Genomic DNA, 19,592 nt, shown 5'->3' on the forward strand with positions numbered 1-19,592 from the left:
TAACAAGTAGTTAATATTAAGTCACTTACATTTTAGAAGGAACATTGACTGCTTTTGTTCTATTTTAGCAGCAAAAATAGTTTCAAACAAAGATCACAGCAAAGCACAACACTCATCCTTGTTTTCATCACTGAATCATTCAGCGTTTTGAATGAATCGGTTGAGTCAAAGATTAACGGTGCATTCCAAACGGGATATATCGCCCTCCATGATCCTTTGCACAGAGAAGTTGTTTGACATCACAGAATGGGTACAGTAGGCTTGGAGTTCGATTTTATGTATAATATTTTTATATACTGTAATATTTATATGAGTTATATTTGGTACATTAGGTTTAGTCAAAACGACATTGTACTTTAACAAAAATACTTTACAGCTCCCTTTAGCAGTCCATTCAAATCTTTAAAATACATAGACACAATATACATTATGGTGCGATAAATTTAAGTAAATAAATAAATAGACTAACGTTAAACAAAGAGCGCAGCTTGCACAATCTACTCCTCCTTGATTGTCTCGTTAAGATGAAGAAGAAGTGCGTTCCAAAAAAAAATAGTTTTTTTGACCCCTACACCCTTCATCCCTTCGAAGCTCTCACTCCGGAGGGTAAACCCTTTAAAGGGATTAGGGCATGGGGATGAGCCCTTCCGAATGGAACGCAGGGTATATGACCCATTCGTAATCAACTGCCTCATTCTTGAATGAATCAGCCATTGGAATGAATCGTTTGAATGAATGAATCAATGACCCACTCATTAAGACGGTTACTTGCCGCCACCTACTGGTGGTTTAGTTTAATTTTTAAAAGTATAATTTCCCCCCCAACATTTTATATTTGTATTTTCAAAAAAACATTTAAAACAATCCCATAACATTAATTAATGCAGTTGTAATCAATCAAAAATATGCAGATTTACATATGTCAAAGCTGCAATATTCTGAAAGGATAATGCTTCAGAACAAATTTATATTTCCACTACCACAAAAAAAAAAAAAATCGAAAATGCAAGTGAACTCATACAAGTCAATGACCGATTTACGCGTGTCCACATGACAAGGCTTAATGTCAAGTCTTGTATGTAAGCTTAATGGGCCGTGTTTCAGTCACCATTTCATATTGTCTGACAACAAAAACAGAAAAAATATATAGATGAAACAATTTTATTGGGAATTTGGCTGTATTAAAATATATTATGTGAGCAAAAGGGTAGCACCAGAGAAGCAAACAAATGTAAAGGGCTGACACTTCGAATACAACAATCACATGATTCATTTTCTAATTGCCGTATGTCGTCATCTATCAACATTTAGCGACATATATATATATATATATATATATATATATATGGCATTAAAATATTTAAAAGTTGGTATTAAAAAGCATTAAATAAGATTTCATGAAACCTGTAGAAACCCTGTACAAGTTAAAAGTGACATTCTAATACAACTTGAGTAAAAATCTTGGAGCATCTGATTTTAATATTACTGAAGTATTTTACTCATGCTAAAAGTAGGCTCAAAGATGCACTAGTCCTCGACACCTGAGAGAAATGCCAGTAAAAATAAACAATTGATTTGATTAATGAGAAATCATGTTTATTTTCTAAAATCAAAATAAAACTGAACACCTCAACATTGGATTCGATTCGTCAACCGAAAATGCGTGCAGGTCCCCTACCCTCTTGATGGAGGTCAATGCAACCAGGAGTACTTTCTTAAGGGACAGCTCTTTTAACTCAACTGACTCCTCGTCCTCCCTGACCTTACACAGAAGCTGTGCGAGCAAGTTCACTGGGGGAAACGCAAACTTGTATAGACCCCGGGGCCAGCTGTGTGCCAGTGCATCCGTGCCAAGAGTGCCCTTGGTCAGGGAGTAAAACAACTGTCAATGGGCTGTGTCCGGGGAGGCAAACAGATTTATCTGAGCGGTCCGAACCACTGCCAAATCAGCTGGACCACCTAGGGATGGAATCTCCATTCTCCCGGAAGTGGAGGCTGCTCTGAGAGCTTGTCGGCTGCATGGTTGAGCACACCTGGGATGTGAATGGCACAAATACCCCCTTTCCACCAGCACAAACCGGGTGCTAGTTCAGAGCTAGTGCTAGTGCCAGTTCGGAGTTGGTTCAACTAACGAGCCTTCTAAGAACCGGTTTGCCTTTCCACGGGCTAGAGAGCCAGCACAGAGCCAGGTCTTACGTCACTGTATACGTCTCATATTTCACAGCAAAGCCTAGCGCTGCAGCCTCAAACACAAACACACCAAACTTGTTCGAGATGCATGGCTTCTAGCAGAGCGATCGGGACGTCAAAGCACTGCGAGAACAATCCAAAAGTACAAGGAGTCGTATGCTCTACAAACACTCCCATATCACCCGCTGATCGGTCCGCGCTGCTCCGATGCATCTCGAACAAGCCTTCCATCAACAATGGCGGACATTTTGCGAACCTACATCAGCATCCAAACACGACTCGCCGTAATTTGTATATAAACAAAGAGATTACAATCGAGCTGCTATTAGCTCGATTAGCTGCTATTTCAAAAATGGTGGTCATAAGTTTCTTGTTGATCACGGTAACCCCGCCCCCAGCCCCTGACGCAAGCGGTTCTTACTTCTAGCCCAGCAATGTTTTGGTGCTACTTACGAACCACTTTTCCTGGTTCGGAGCTGGTGCTTTGGGTGTCGAAAGACAAAGAACTGATTTGAAACTAGGCTCTGGCTCCGAACCAGCACTCAAACTGCCTTGGTGGAAAAGGGGTAAAAGCGACCTCAGATTCTTCTGATTCCAAAAGAGGAGATGGCGGGCAAGTTGCAACATGCGACGGGAGCGTAGACCGCCCTGGTGGTTGATTTACGCAAAAGCTGCAGTGCTGTCCGAACGGACCAGTACATTCTTGCCTGTTAACAGTTGTGAGGTTGTGGGCTGTATTCCTCTCCTTCAGGTCGCCCGTCTCAGGTCCACCTGGCTCGGCTGCGGGCTGGGCGCCGTGTCCAGCACCCTGCTGTCTGCCGGGTGGAGGCTGCTGCTTTGCAGACTTAACAGGGGCGGAGGACAGTGCAGGCGGGTGCCCTCAGTGATGAGCAGGCGGAGTTACTGTGGGGCAGGATGTGCTTAATAGCCTCTGTCTGCTTCTGCATGGTCGAGAGCTTCACCCAGTAGCTCTCGACCACGCAGAAGCAGACATCAGCGAATAGGTCGACCTGCAACACGGGGGACTCCAGGAGACCGATATTTATCGGTCTCCTTCATGTCTGCCAGGTTCAAGAGTGGCCTTCACTTGACCAACTAAATGCGCCATCACCTTAGTCGCCTGGAGAGCGAGGTCGGTGGCGGTGTGCAGCTTCCCCAGAAGCTGTTTATCAAGACTACCCTGGGGCATTTCCAAGAGCGCCTTGGCCTGATAGACCTGAAGCAGCGCCATGGCATGCAGGGCAGAGGCTGCCTGTCCACAGGCTCTGTAAGCTTTCTCTGTCAGGTTAGACGAGAATTTACAGGCCCGGGATGGGAGACGCGGTTCACCCCGCCAGCCGGCGTCCGTCGGACACAATTGCATCGCGACAGTGCGCTCAACTACGTACCCCTTAGCTGCCCCACCATCCAAGTAGAGGAGGAACCAGACCAGGTTCGGACGCAATAAGGCATCTTCCATGATCTAGTCACCACTTCATGCACCTCCGGAAAGAAAGGTACCAGGGTGGGATGCTGAGGACCAGCGCGAGCCGCCCCGAGAAACCAATCATCCTGCCAAGAGGTCTCAGGTCACGGTGGAGGGTTCCACTCAAGCTCTGTAAAGCTCATGGCCGCCGTTGTAAAGTGCTTTAATACTTTTTTTTTTTTTTATGCTGTTCACTTTATTTAAAACCTTTGTTTCTGGTTCAAATGTGATTGCTTCATGTTAAATTGACTTGAAATGGTTACTAGAACTCACTTGATGTTTTCATTTTGAAATAACATGTTTCAGACAAGTAACCCAAACAAACAAGACTATGTTAGTGTTTTTTGGAGATTACCATTGTGGTAAAGTGTACAGCTTGTGCTTGGGTTGAGGACCTGCTAACAAGAATTGTCTTTTTTTATATGTAATGAAGTAACAACTATGATAGTGCTTTGGATCAAACCAGTATCATGTCTAGTCTGCCAACACTGATTATCACATTTGTAAATAGCTATGTTTAGTTTGTTGCTATGTAAAGAACAAAACAAAAGCATTAATAGTCATATGATTATTATATATATATATATATATATATATATATATATATATATATATATATATATATATAGAATTCATGTATTTAAAAATAATTCATTACAAACAGATTTCCAGGCATTACTTTTTTTTCACAGCTGATGTATTTTGTATTTTGCTTGCTTTAAAAGAACGGTCTCTTGTTTAGTAAAGTTTTTTGTTTTTTTGGATTGCAGTCTTTTTCTGCTTTTATTGTTTTCCTTGGATTTGCTTCTCAGTTCCATGCAATTTTAAGCTTTTCTTGGTTCATTCCATGTTTTCTAGGCACCCTCTCTCATGCTAATTCAGATTAGCACAGATGGTTTTAAATTAATCTAGTTTATTTTAATTCAAGACTCCATAGTCCAGGTTTTAGCAATCTGTACTTAATCTGTGTTCCAGAAAGCCATTTTTTAAGCCATGATTAACTATTCTAGATTAAGGCCTATCCTGGCTTAATTTAAACCCTGTCCGGGAAACCACCCCGTAGAGTTTGCATGCTTGGCTCCAAAGCAAAGACAAAGTGTGAGTGCTCTCATTTCCGCATTTATACCCGCGCTGCTGGGACGGTGCATGTAACGCAAAGCTCGCATGCCAATGTCCATTGGCTCATTTAGTTACACTCAAAGGTGATAGGGTTCTCTAGCGATGTCCCAATTCTTCAGTTTACTTCTGACGTTCGTCGAACGTGACTTACTGAAAGAGAACTGTGCCTGTAAGTATAAAATTTCTTAGAAATGCTCTTAAGAATAGTCTTAAGTTTTGACTTAAATGTCAAAATGTTCTTAGTAAAAAGTAGGACTTTTCTAAAAAAAAGCTAAAAAACAATTTTCAGTGAAGTCTAAGATTAATTAAGTGCTGATTGAGGTGGTACTTAAGTGTTGTGAACTAAGGACTACAATAATGTCATCTCAAAATGGCCGCCCTCAGCCAATAGTGAGACTGCAAGGGTGAAGTAACAGCAGCGTGAGACCAATTATTTAATGCAATTATAATAAAATCATTAATGAATTTATTTTTAAAAGAAATGGCTTTGCATTGTGCAAAATTCTCAATTTAGCACTGTTGCTGTGGAATCCTTTTCTGTGTCTCATCATTTACAGTTGGATTGATGATGCGAACACGAGTTACATGAATGGCTCCAACAACTCCAGGAAAACCCAAAATCCTCATAAAGACGGCTTCCTTTTGCTGCATCGTTTGATGGTCAGTTAAAGTTAATTAACTGTCAAATAGTAGTGACCAAAAGTGATGTTTGGCTTAGGAAATTGTACATATTCACCCTTTATTCAAATATGATTAAAAAACAATTAAAGGGGTGGTTAAGTATGATTTGACTTTTTTAACTTTAGTTAGTGTGTAATGTTGCTGTTTGAAAATAAACATCTGCAAAGTTACGACGCTCAAGGTTCAATGCAAAAGGGAGATATTGTCTTTTAAAGAATTCTGTTTAAGGACTACAACAAACTGCTGGTTGGGACTAAAACAAGCTTCTTCCTGGGTTTGTGACATCACTAACCCTAGAATTTACATAAACCCCGCCCCCAAGAACACACAACAAAGGGCCATGTTATTGCAATACAGTACGTAACAATACAGTATGTAACAAAAATGCAATAGCATATCATAAAAACAAGATGACAACATAAGTTATAACTGTAACTAAACTAAACTATTATATCTTCATGCAGCATATATTCTCTGACTCTGTAGGCATTTTACAACAGTTCCCACACCAGCAATTTATAGATTATCAGTACAGATATACTAATCAATGCTCAATGCTTTAAGATATCCCATATCAGCTACATAAAATAAGCAACTAACCATTCAGAAACGTCTTGTTGCATTCTACATGTCACTTCTTGAGTCTCTCCATCATTGTTCAACTTTGGTTTGAACATAAAAGGGAGTTCTGTCATGACAACTCTCGGAGTGTTTGCATGGTAATGGATATGACAATGTAGATAAATTTGGTCTTGGCGGAATAGATCTGCTACACTGCTGCTGCTGTTGATTATTGCTGCTGCTGCTGCTGCAGAGCAAGTACGGGACTTGCTACTGCCAATACATACACGACACGCTGCTGTGAGCAAGTAAGACATGCTGCTGCTGTACAATATAGCGTACATGAATAACCCCCCAACAAAGTAGGTGACATGATATTAGACAATACAAGCCCAGTGTACTGTATGTCAGAGATCCCCCATCAATGCAGAGGGCAAGATGATGATTCACCCTCACCCCCCAGCAGATCTACCGCCAAAACATATGTACTGCTGCTGCTCCGAAGAGCCATAGGAAGTGCGTGTATGCTATCTATGTGTGCCTGGCCCATTTTTGCCACAACTAAGTAATTCTGGGCTGTAAGGCTTAGCTCTAGTGAACAATATGGCTATGTGTGCCTGGGCTACCACACCCAATGGCTTAGCTCTAGTGGCCTATGACTATGTGTGTCTGAGCCAAAAGGCTCAAACATACCAATTAGAATGTGCATTATGTGTGGCTTTAACAATGGTAAAACGTTGCAGGCTAATAGAGATAAGAAACCCTCCACGACCGCCTGAGCAAATAATAGTATAATGATGTAGCATCATTTGATAATGTCATTGTCAAACCCGGTATACTCCTAAAGTAAACTCATTCGGATGAACGGAAATTAATGGGCATGACTCCAATGTGCATCAGCTGACCCAGCCCGAAACACGTAGGTACATGAAACATTAGCCTTGAAGAGTTGTTGAGGTTGAGCAATACTGTGAAACATTTAGATTTACACGTCATAATATGAATGAGATTTCAATAGAAACTCAATATTTTGAATTAATATTCTATCTGTTTGAGTTGCATGCTAATGCATTACTATTATATATTTGTCTCATATGCAATGGTTATGTCAGTCGATGCAATTGACAGTGAATCCCATAACATCACTTCGCAGCATGCAACCGACTGTCGGTCCTCACAGATAACACAATGAAACGCATGGCCGCGATAGCGTGAAGAACGTTCACTTCTCGGTAGTGAACTCAAAGTTCCGCTACGTCAATGGCTGACCACCACACTGCAAAGTGTCTTACGCTCCTGTTAATGAATACCTCGGCATTTAAGCAAAGAGAGAGAGATTTCTGACGGATACGCAGCCACCGCTCAGATCAACAAAGCGTGAACACCGCGTCACACCGCATATAGAAAACACCTAATGTTTACATATACATATTAAGCATCAACTGAGGCGCTCTTGCGTCGTTTGAAAAATACATGGAACGCTCTAAGGTACGGAAGCCCTAAACGGCCATCTATTTATTTTTTTTTATCTTGTTTTGTTGTGATCTCGAGATAACAAAAGTTGTTTTGTCGTGATCACGACTTAATTTTCTCGTGATCTCGAGATAACAAAAGTTGTTTTCTCGTGATCACGACTTAATCTCTGCTGTAAATTACACAAATGTGCCAACAGGTGTCAGTATATTACCAAATATAACTGATGATGTGCGGTAAATTTCCGCTTTACTGTATTAGTTCATATTGGCCCAGATTGTACGAGTTTCGGACAGAGAGAGTCTTCATGATCGCTTTATTTTTTGCAGTACTGTGTGCGTTAAGTAATTAACTTAACTGTTAAATGCTTGAATATGATTATTTTGCTTGAAAGTGTATCTGTAATCGTTCTGACTAGTGCAGGACTCACCACAGTTTCACGACCGCAATAGTTCGGTGTGATACTAAACTTACTGCTTATTAAAACTAATTTTGATGTCACTGTATAGTATTCTGTTTGCACCTTATTGTGTATCTTTAAGATGCCATTTTAATCATCGCAGTTTCAGTGTTCGTTTCACTCACTCATTGTATATTGACAAGAAATATGATTTATAGCCTATGTCATTTAATTCAGTGATAGTGTGTAACCTATTGTATTTTCTACATTTCTTTGTTGGAAACAACACACATACATAAACACTCTTCTCAAACAGCATCCCAAGATTGTTTTAGCCTATATCAACTGGATTCAAGTTTTGTTTTTTGGAAATCTGGAGTATTGCACCTCTTTTTAATGGAAGCTGGAGGAAGACAGTTTCATGATATCACAGCCTATCCTACATGACGAATAAAAATAACAAACACATTATGTAATATAATTTTATTTCAAACGAATGAGGAAAATAAAGTGGGTTTAATCGAATAATTTTTAGAATTATAGAATAATCTGGCATCTTTCTGAAGGTACTCTGGCTGCGCTCGAGATGTTGAATGCTCTGTTGATTATTAAACATGTTAATTACACAAATAAAATGTTTAGCGTACATTTATTGAACAGTGATTGATTAGCCTATATGTATTTATTTATTGAAAACTTTATTATTAAGTGAAGTAAACATTTTGCTGAAATATCCACAAGATATAAGAGCGCATGATTTATCCGTCGATCAGATGCGCGTGAAAGTTGTTCGTTACTATAGCAACAGTAGAATCCGGGTACAGTGTGTTTCAGAATCAATCACTGTAAAAAGAACTTTTATGTCGAGATGACGAGAAAACAACTTTTGTTATCTCGAGATCACGAGAAAATTAAGTCGTGATCACGACAAAACAAGATAGAAAAAAATAATAATCCATGGCCATTTAGGGCTTCCGTACTAAGGTAAGCAGAAATGATAAATATCATTTTACGTGAAATCCATTAATAAATGACTTACCGGCCTTGCAAAATCGCTGTTCGTCATGTAGTATGAAAAAGTATATGCCCAATAAAATCCGAATACAGCTTCTCACGTACTTAATATGTAAATAAGATGAAAACATTGTTTGCATTTTAATCATGATATATCACATGCATGATCAACTCATTAGCCGACACAAACTCATCTCACTCAACAGGTAACTTTAGCCCTGCACGCGGCACGCACCGAAACGTCTGCTGCGTTCTATGTTGAAATGTTGTAATGTGAATGTAAAAACTGTTTTTTGATATAATTTGATATAATTTTTGCGAAATTGACGTGTTTCCATTGAGCGTATTTCAAATTCGCAATTCGCAATTTCAATTTGCGCAATTTAAAGGGTAATGGAAACCCGGCTAATGACAGAAGATAACGTCTTGACAGGTGGACACTGGAGTAGGAGGGGAGAGCATGCACCACCACGCACACAGTATGGATCAGGTGATCTTCATATTCTCACAATGTATTCAATAGGGGTGTTGAAATTAACAGTTTCCACAATGCATCACGATGCAGATGTGGACGATTCTGCATCAATGCAGTAATAGACCAAATTCAATTATAGCCCTGACTGATGTTTCCCTGATGTCATTTGTCGCGTATGCTTGTCGCTCTAATGAAAAATGGCAGAGGGAGGTGAAAAACAAAAGTGTTTCTATGTGTGAATGAATGGCACAGGTGCACAATTCCATTTACCATGTGACGCTCACTCATCAGTAGGTGTAGTAAACAAGACTATGCGTCTGCGCCATTCATTCACAAGAAGAGGTGCGGGGCATGTTAAAATGGCCTTTTTGTGGTTTAATATTCTCACTTTGACAACAAGAAGGCATGAACGTCAACTGCAGAGCTGCTGTAAGAGTCACTTCACAAGCATTTTTGAGAGAAACTATGGTCATATCATATTTATAATGGAAATATCACGGCAACCCCTCATAAAGATAAGTTTTGATTTAACTTGTAGATATTGTGACAAATGTATAACTCAAATGTATAATTGTACAGTTTAATGTAATAATAATACCACTACTACTAATAATACTAATTATTATTAAAACTTTTTTTGTTTATGGAGTATTATCATTTGATTAAAAGATTAATTAATGTTGTATGAATTCATTGGGCCCTATACAAATAATTGTTTTTTTTTTTCAATTAATTAGACATGTTTTCGATTAAGACTGAAAGGTGACACTCTTGCAAACTACCTCCCTTAAAGGATTTTATTTTTTATTTTATGTTTTATCTGAAATGCATTTGAAAAAAGGTTTGACCTTTTGATAACATAACTGAAATGAAAAATATCACTGTTTTGTCTCCCTTGGGTCGGGACATTCCAAGCATTGTGAGTTTCATACGCAAATCTGCCGCCACACAATAGGACAGTGATGCCAGTAGGATAAGGCTTTCTTTCACAATTCCAAAACATGTGCTGAACAGGACAACACCAATTCTCACAAACATTTTGCTTCTACTTTATATCATGTGACTGATATTTACTCTTAGACATTGTGTGTAGTAGGATTGTCAGGATACCATAAAAAATATCTTACAATACTACACCACAAGGGTGTAGATTTGGTTTGAACATTTGGGTGGTTGAACGTTGGTATGCTGCCAGTTATTTTTTTTTAATTATAATAATAATAATCTGTTTTATGTGTAGTGTTATTAGACAATTTATTTCTTATTGTCTTTCTATCATCTATCTATCTATCTACACCTCTTAACTTACGTGGGCGAGGGGGTGGGGGGGCATTTAAATAAATCTCCCCCATCCCCCCCACAAACTACGCCCCTGTATTTCTATCATCTATATGATAATACTCCACCTTTCATATACCTATAAAAATCCACTGTTTTGTTTTAACTATAATTACATTACTATACTTGGTGTTGCATCACAATAATAAAGTATGTATTAATGGTGCCCTAGAATTGAAAATTGAATTTACCTCGGCATAGTTAAATAATTAGAGTTCAGTACATGGAAAAGACATACAATGAGTCTCAAACACCATTGTTTCCTCCTTCTTATGTAAATTTGATTTTTGCAAAAGACCTCTGAAGAACAGGCGAATCTCAACATAACACCGACTGTTACATAACTGTCGGGATCATTAATATGTACGCCCCCAAATTTTGCATATGCCAGCCCATGTTCAAGGCATTAGACAAGCCAGTATTAATGTCTGGATCAGCACAGCCGAATCAAACTCATTCAGAATCAAACAAACATCCAAATAAATACCATACTTACATGATCTGATATGCTGCATGATGAACACTTTGTGAAGATCCATTTTGAGGGTTATATTAGCTGTGCTAATTGTTTATGCAATGTATTATAGAGTCGCGAGCTTGGGGGCGGGGAGCGCGAGCATTTAAAGGGGACATGCGCTGAAATGGCGCATTTCTAATTATGCCCCAAAAAAGGCAGTTAAAAAATTGAATAATAAAAAATCTATGGGGTATTTTGAGCTGAAACTTCACAGACACATTCAGGGGACGCCAGAGACATGTATTACATCTTGTGAAAAAGGGTTCTAGGGCACCTTTAAATAGTAATGATGACATAAATATTATGTGTGATATTATAAAAGGTATATTATGTCATAGAAAGTCGATTTATTGGAACAATTATGTTTACAGATTCTTTTGAGAAAAGCAAACATCTCTTTGTGCTCATGCACATTTTCCCATTAATTTATAACAGAACTACAGGTTAGGGTGGTGGGTCGTAGGGTATCAAGAACACACACCAAACCCAACATATATCATCTGCAATCTTTTTTTCTTGAATGCTGCAAAACTCCTTGCTGCCACACCCAATCTGTGACATCCCATCCTAACTGGCAGCTCAAAAGTCCCATCAAGTAACCCCCCAAGCTCCAAGCTACTCCACTTCAAAGAGGTGTTGGCTGGCAGGTAGCGAGGAAACGGACAATTGATGACCTCTGGTTCAACTACCTCTTCCACTGGTTCCTCAACCACCTCAGGCACTTCAGCCTTTCGTTTTGATGCTCTTGGAGCACTAACCCTAACCTCCAACTTGTGTGGAATAGTCTCATGGAGACGCCACACCCTCACAGGTGCTTGAGCAGAAACCTAGACAAAATCTGTAAACTCTGCAGTCTGACCTGGCTCAGGGGAAGATCCTGAATAACATTGGCGAGCTCCTGGAAGTTGACAAAGTCGCCATTTGCAATGCGTGGCAATGGACGTCACAAACGTAGCCACCTTCAAGACAGAATTGTAATCCAAGTTTTGCGGCAACCGCGGCATGCCATGTTTCAAATATTTTTCTGAATGTCTTGAGTAAGACAGATTGCGCCGCTCAAGTTCCATATATACAGGTGCTGGTCATATAATTAGAATATCATCAAAAAGTTCATTTTTTTATTATAAATTATTTTTAAAAATGAAACTTTCATATATTCTAGATTCCCTACATGTAAAGTAAAACATTTCAAAAGTTTTTTTTTTTAATTTTGATGATTAGAGCGTACAGCTCATGAAAGTCCAAAATCCAGTATTTCAAAATATTAGAATATTTCCTAAGATCAATCAAAAAATGGATTTGCAAAACAGAAAAGTTCAAGTTCTTTAAAGTATGTTCTTTTGTGCACTCAATACTTGATCGGCAGGACATATTACAGCAAATGACTTGCTCCTAGCACAAATTACTGCATCAGTGAAGTGTGGCATGGAAGTGATCAGCCTGTGGCACTGCTGAGGCACTATTGAGCCTTCAGATCATCTGTATATTGTTGGATCGACTGTTTCTCATCTTTCTCTTGAAAATATCCCATAGATTCAGGTCAGGCATATTGGCTGGCCAATAAAGCACAGTAATATCATGCTCAGCAAACCACTTAGAAGTGGTTTTTGCACTGTGGGCAGGTGCTAAAGTCCTGCTGGAAAAGGAAATCAGCATCTCCATAAAGCTTGTCAGCAGATGGAAGCATAAAGTGCTCCAAAATCTCCTGGAAGATGGCTGCATTGACTTTGCACTTGATAAAACACAATGGACCAACACCAGCAGACGTCACGGCCCCCCCAAATCATTATTGACTTCAGAAACTTCACACTAGACTTCAAGCAGCTTGGATTCTGTGCCTCTCCAGTCTTCCTTCAGACTCTGGGACCATGATTTCAACATGAAATGCAAAATTTACTTTTATCTGAAAAGAGGACTTTCGACCACTGTTCACTGTCCAGTTCTTTTTCTCCTTAGCCCAGGTAAGATGCTTCTGACGTTGTCTCTGGTTCAGAAGTGGCTTGGTAGTCCTTTTCCTGAAGATGTCTGAGTGTGGTGACTCTTGATGCGCTGACTCCGGCTTCATTCTACTCATTGTGAAGTTCTCCCAAGTGTTTGAATCGGCTTTACTTGACAGTATTCTCAAGCTTGCGGTCATCCCTGTTGCTTGTGCACCTTTGCCTACCCAATTTCTTCCTTCCAGTCAACTTTGCATTTAATATGCTTTGATATACACTCTGTAAACAGCCACCCCATTCAGTAATGACCTTCTGTGACTTATTCTCTTTGTGGAGGGTGTCAATGATTGTCTCCTGGACCATTGCCAAGTCAGCAGTCTTCCCCATTAGTGTGGTTTCAAAGAACAAAAGATACCCGGAATTTATACTGTAGGGATGGTCATTTAATGAAACTCAAATGTAAATATTCTAATATTTTGAGATACTGGATTTTGGACTTTCATGAGCTGTACGCTCTAATCAACAAATTAAAAAAAAAAAACTTTTGAAATGTTTTACTTTACATGTAGGGAATCTAGAATATATGAAAGTTTCATTTTTTAAAATAATTTACAATAAAAAAATGAACTTTTTCACGATATTCTAATTATATGACCAGCACCTGTACGTCACCAACGAGGCTGGCAGCTCTAGCCTCATTAGATGGCATTTCTGTATCATCGTGGATCTCCCAAAATTCCTTGCCACACCAGCTCACTTTTTCATTGTTTCGGATGGACCACATCTTAAATGCAGGAAAGAACCGTAGCTTCTGTTCCAACATTCCAACCATTAGGCACTTTGTCACATCATGACCTGCTTTTTTCACCATGTCCCTGGCCCTGGAAAAAGTGTGTGGATACCGAAAAGCTGCCTTCTCACACAATTTCTCACAAAGACATTGGATGGTCATGGAACCTTTCAGGGTCCCAGGCACCCTTGACCCCTTCAGAGCTGCGAGTGGCAGCTTTTCGTTATGATTCTACAAATCACCCAAAACTACCAAAAACAGCTGCTCTCCAATGACCGATGGCCCAGCATGGATACTGTCAGACAACGGAAACAAGCAACAGATCCTCATATTCTGTATGTCATTGTTTGTCTAGTTGGATAATGGAGTCGTCAAGCCAGCACTGGCACTGTTGAGAGCAGGTCCCCAAGCTAACAGATAACTGCTGATCAAAATGAGACAGTGGGTGACCAAAAAAGCGCTCCTCCAAAGCCATCTCATATTGATATGAGCACCACCCATGCCATCATTCTGATCGAGCAGTCCCCTAAGCTTAACTGTCAAATGATTGACAACCTGGGTGATAACAGACAAGAGACCAGGTTCGTGTTTATAATCCAAGAACCATGGCCCGACTGGATAACAGACCCGACAGTGCCTCCTCCTTAAAGGTGGACTCAGCATCCATAAAATGGTGAAAATCACCATTGAACAGCGCCACCTGCTCTAGTCTGCAACTTAAAGTGGACCCAAATTTTTTGTTCAGATCCTCCATGTAATTGATATATTGTCTCCCTTTTTGACACATGGCCCTAGCCTGTCTGGGATGAGACAAACCACAATTAACCACACAACAATTACCAATATTTTTATATTTTACATAATTTTTAAATCGATTATTAAAATCTATCTGCGTAAACTCATGACATATTAAGAGAGGAAGAGAGAATGAGAATAAATAAAGGTGTGCCTTTGTGTGTTGTAAAGTCAAATGTGTGTATGTGCGTGCATGGGGGATATGGGTCAAAAGAAATCTGATCGGCTAGTTTAGTTTCGTCGCTTTTTCCACACATGAAAAATGACGTTACAGATAGTTAATGTTTAAAAACAGGCTCAAAATGAGTAAACGCTCTCTAAAACAGCTAAATTCGACTGAAACATTTGCAAAAAGGCCTAAAACTATTGAGTAGGGATGGAGAAATAAAGCCTCTTAAATCTTAAATCCATGTTTCGGGAAAGGTTTCAAAGCATCAAGAGTGTCGAAAACAGCGCCATCTTGTGGCAGGTAAAATTTACAGCAGCCATAACCTGAGTGCGCAGTTCTGTTGTTTTATCCATTAAGCACAAATAAAAGCCTGATGACGCTAAATGTGTTTATTTCAGTAATATAATTCACATATTAAAGTTTGGCAATAAATGAAATGGATCAACAAAAACAATAATTATAATAATATAATAGCTGAGTTGTGTGAAGCAAGTAAATTGTGCTGTTATTTTATTGTAGCCTAAATACTGTTTATGACAGAACATGATGATGTAATATAGGCTACAGGCTTATATATTTAAAATGTTAGTAAATGGACTTTACTATTATACCCACGTCTTCCAAGCCACCTGCTTGTACATAACCGGCGCCTCTTGAATTAATTTACTTGATCATTAATTTACTTGTTTCACTTTTCACTTTCTATGTACTCATGTAGGCTATTTAATATGTACTTAATTTTATTATCACTGTAAATGTGGAAATGTGAACCACTGTCCATCATTGGGCAATTGGTGATAAAGAAAAATGTCACGTCGCAATATTGGAAATTTTTCCATTTTAAACCATGAAGGCGAATCAGTGTACTGTATATCAAACAAGCAATGTGCAAACTTTGCGGGAGAGTTATGCCGATGAAGACGTCTCAATCCCCAGTCAATTATTCACCAGCCTTTACAGAAAATAAAAGTAAAACCGACGAGCTTTCGGTGCATATTCTCTCAGAGACAACGAGAGATTTATTTACTTTATATTTCTCTTGTGGCCCATATACTGTACGTAGTGAAAAAAAATGAGAAGAGAAGTGTTTCGTGCACTCAAAAAAATGATTCAAGCTCGTCTTAGATATGACACATTTATATTGTGTTCACTTTATTTACATATATCCAATTAGGATAAATACTTATATTTAATAAGACTAACATAAAATGTATAAACAGCATAATCTATGAGATTTATTTTAATTTGATTAACTCAAATTAATTTGGCTTTGGAGCGCGCCATTTGAGCATGTGCAAAACAAGCTCAGAGAACAGAAGAACACGCTCATGGTGTGGCCACTATTTTCTCATCTGGTGCTGCGAGGAACTTGGGTAAGTTTGGTTTTATATTCGCACATTTGGACTTCCGCATAGGCTACAATAACTTTGTACACTACATTGGACATTCAGTGGACATTCACAAGTAAGTATGCCATTAAAATAATACTTGCCCATTTTGATCGATTGTGAAAAATGTTGTAGGATTACAATCGTTGGTTGTAAATATCATGTCGCTGTTCAGAATTTGCAAACATTTACTTTATTGCACATTATTAGAACGTTCTTAAACGCGGAAGTCTGAATGTGTGAATATAAAACCAGCTTTACCCAAGTCTGCGAGGACTGTTACGGCGTATTCCTTATTGGTAAGTTATTTGTTTAATTTTTTTGTAGTTAAGAATTGACCTCCCCAGCAAACAAAGTTATGTTCCGAGAACATTTTCCTAACGTTCTGTTTTGGTTGTGGGAACGTTATTTGAAATGTTCTAAAAACGTGTAAATGTCCAGTTTGCTTAACGTTGCTGGAACGTTATATTAAGGTTAGCATAACGTTCCTGCAACGTTCTTTCCACCTAAATTTTATTAACAATACAACATTCAAAGAACGTTTATTTGGAACATTCCAAGAATGTAAAAATGTCTGTTAAAATGTTATATTAAGGTTAGAATAATGTCCCTGAAACATTCTTTTCAACATTCTTTGTTTTTATTAACACCATACACAATCATTTCAAGAACATAATGTGAACCTCAAAATATAATGATATAACTGCACTTAAAAAAGTTTACATTTATGATAACTTGAGAAGAGGAACAATAGATGTGGATGCCAGACTAGCAGCTCCAGTCTCTTCATGCTCCGTCTGTAAAGTGAACAGATTGACTGATGTTACTAATGGTTATTTATTATTTCATAAGCATTTAATAATACCAGTGTGGCTACTCCATACAAGTTAACCCTTAAGTTATTTAGCTTATTTAAGTACTATAAATTTGAACTATAAATATTAAATCACACAAGATTCAAAGGTAGCTTACAAATGTTACACACTGTAAAGTTCATAACACATTGTAAAGATTGCACTTGAGGTAAAGTCAGGTAATATGCATATGTACATATACAAATAAAAAAAAACACAATGATACTTTTAAATTAAACTGCCCGTAGGGAGTGGCTAGTGACTGTCGTAATGAGTGAATCAGTAGGTTCGACTTGAAGCAGTGCTGTGCAATACAATTGGTGTATGACATCAAAGTACAGCAAGAGCAATTCCACAGCATACAGAGCTGTCCGCTCTCTAATCGTTCTCGCATTACTTTGTCTGATGTCTGTGCAGCGCTACTTCAAGTTGAACAGACCTGTATTCATTCAACCAACTGTTCAAAGCTGATTCATTCAAGAATTAGGCATGGGGATTATGAATGGGGAGTGTGTATATACAGTGCCCTCCATATACGTTTTGTGACAGTAAAGACAAAAATGCTCTGTTAGCTGTGGTGTCAAGATATCTATAAATATGATTAAAAGATTAATATGATGACATCACCAGACTCTTGTACAGAAAAAACATTAATGTCAAGCCCTGTATACATTTTCATCATTAATACGTCATTCCTAGAAATGCATTGTCAAGTTGACATAAATTGACCATATTTATTAACTTGATGGGTACACAAACACAAACTAGAAATACAAAACAATAGAATAAAGTCAATTGCAATTCATTTCATGCCAACTTTAAACAGGGAACACACTAGTGGTGAAACGGTTCTCGGTAAAAAAAATCAAACGGTACCGTTCTGCACATTTGGTTCAGCACGCACTTGAACCGCGGTTCATCTCATATCTGACGATGCATACACATTTATAATATGGTTTGTAGAAAATAAATATAAAACAGACAGAGTTAGGCTAATGTATGTTTCTGTCAATGGATACACATTCTGGCTTCCCCTAAACTTTGTTCAATGCGAGTGCCGTATCATATACATATCCTAGCAAGCATAGTAGGTTATGTCTTAAGTGAACTTAAACACTTGAGAAAGAACGCTTGTGTTCAGTATCAGTGTACTGATTCGTGTATTATGTCTTAAAGAGACAGCAGCCCTTGCATTCCTGCTGTCTGAATGTGTTTTTAATCAAACAACAAAAGACAAGGAAATCACTCATTGCTCATGACTGAATAGTAACTTAATAATTAATAATGACTGATCTTTATTTAATTTATACAGTGAAGATTACATGCAATGTTGTTTTACATTTTATAAGATACTTTATTCAATTTCTGTACCTGAAAACTGGATACACGAAAACCCTGAAAAGTTTTATTTATTTGTGTCTTTGCTTTACTGTATTTATTCGTGCTGTTTGATCATTTGTTCTTATTTTTCTTTATTTTTATTTGACAGTAGTCATTTTTTACCTGAACATAGCACTTACCGAACCGTACCGAAACCGAGCCTAAAACCGTGATACAAACCGAACCGAGAGTAATCTGAACCGTTGCACCCCTAGAACATACCAGCAAATATAGTAATATGTAAGTTACCAACATTTAACTACAGTTTTTCTCACAAAATGTTGCCATGTTACATGTTGTGAGCTGATAAACTGTTGTATGACCTAAGTCAGGGATGCAAACTAAGGTAAGACAGTTAAAGCAGGTGTTATCATAAAGTACACCTTTAAAGTAAAATGACAATGTAGAAAATGTTACTGAACTATTTAGGTAACAAAACAAAAACACATTCAGAACTCCCATCCCAAACCTCTGAAATGTTTGTATCCCACAGGATACAAAAAATAAAAAACTTTTAGGGTTAAGAAAACATGCAATAATTCTGGAAAGTTACTCCTTGAATCGCGATGAGGAGCGTACTTCAGTGTTTCTGCGATGCATTCCTCAAACACCTTAACTGGCATCTTCAGATGCATCCTTTGGCAAGCCTCTAAAAAAAGAAGTTTACAACATCTTGGTTTAGTGGAACTTCAGTAAAAATGTTGTGAAAACCAATATGTCATGACATCTTAAACATTAATCCCTATTTACACCTCGATTTAACATTTGCTAAATACATGTGCTATCCCATGAGGCCACAGGAGAGGATTCTTCATATTCGAAAATGGCAGAGAGCGGCGATGCAGCACTTTTCAAGTGTAAGTACCTCAGGGAAAAACGGTGTTCATTGTGGTTAAATTGCACTTGTTTAACATAATGTAAGTAAACGGCTGACTTATTGAAAGTTTAAACAATGTAAATCGACGAGAAGATTTTGAGAGTCGGCTATAAAAAGATGTTTAATCATTATTACTGAGAGCACATCAAGCTAACGAACAGATCGAGAC

At 38.3% G+C, this 19,592-nt stretch overlaps 1 protein-coding gene across 9 annotated transcripts in view; it reads left to right on the plus strand.

The window, feature by feature from the left end:
* Positions 1-19,592, plus strand: part of LOC127508850 (gastrula zinc finger protein XlCGF8.2DB-like) — a 45,030-nt gene that overhangs the window by 13,861 nt on the left and 11,577 nt on the right. For 2 of the 9 annotated variants that reach the window (XR_007928956.1, XR_007928961.1), the window contains exon 1: positions 15,983-19,403. The exons of the other annotated variants lie outside the window; for them this stretch is intronic. The gene's annotated coding sequence lies outside the window, so the exon portion shown is untranslated. Of the gene's footprint in view, positions 1-15,982; positions 19,404-19,592 lie in introns of those variants that run through there. 9 annotated transcript variants of the gene reach the window in all.

Source organism: Ctenopharyngodon idella, chromosome 3 (assembly GCF_019924925.1).
Source record: "Ctenopharyngodon idella isolate HZGC_01 chromosome 3, HZGC01, whole genome shotgun sequence".
In the NCBI taxonomy this organism is placed as follows: domain Eukaryota; kingdom Metazoa; phylum Chordata; class Actinopteri; order Cypriniformes; family Xenocyprididae; genus Ctenopharyngodon; species Ctenopharyngodon idella.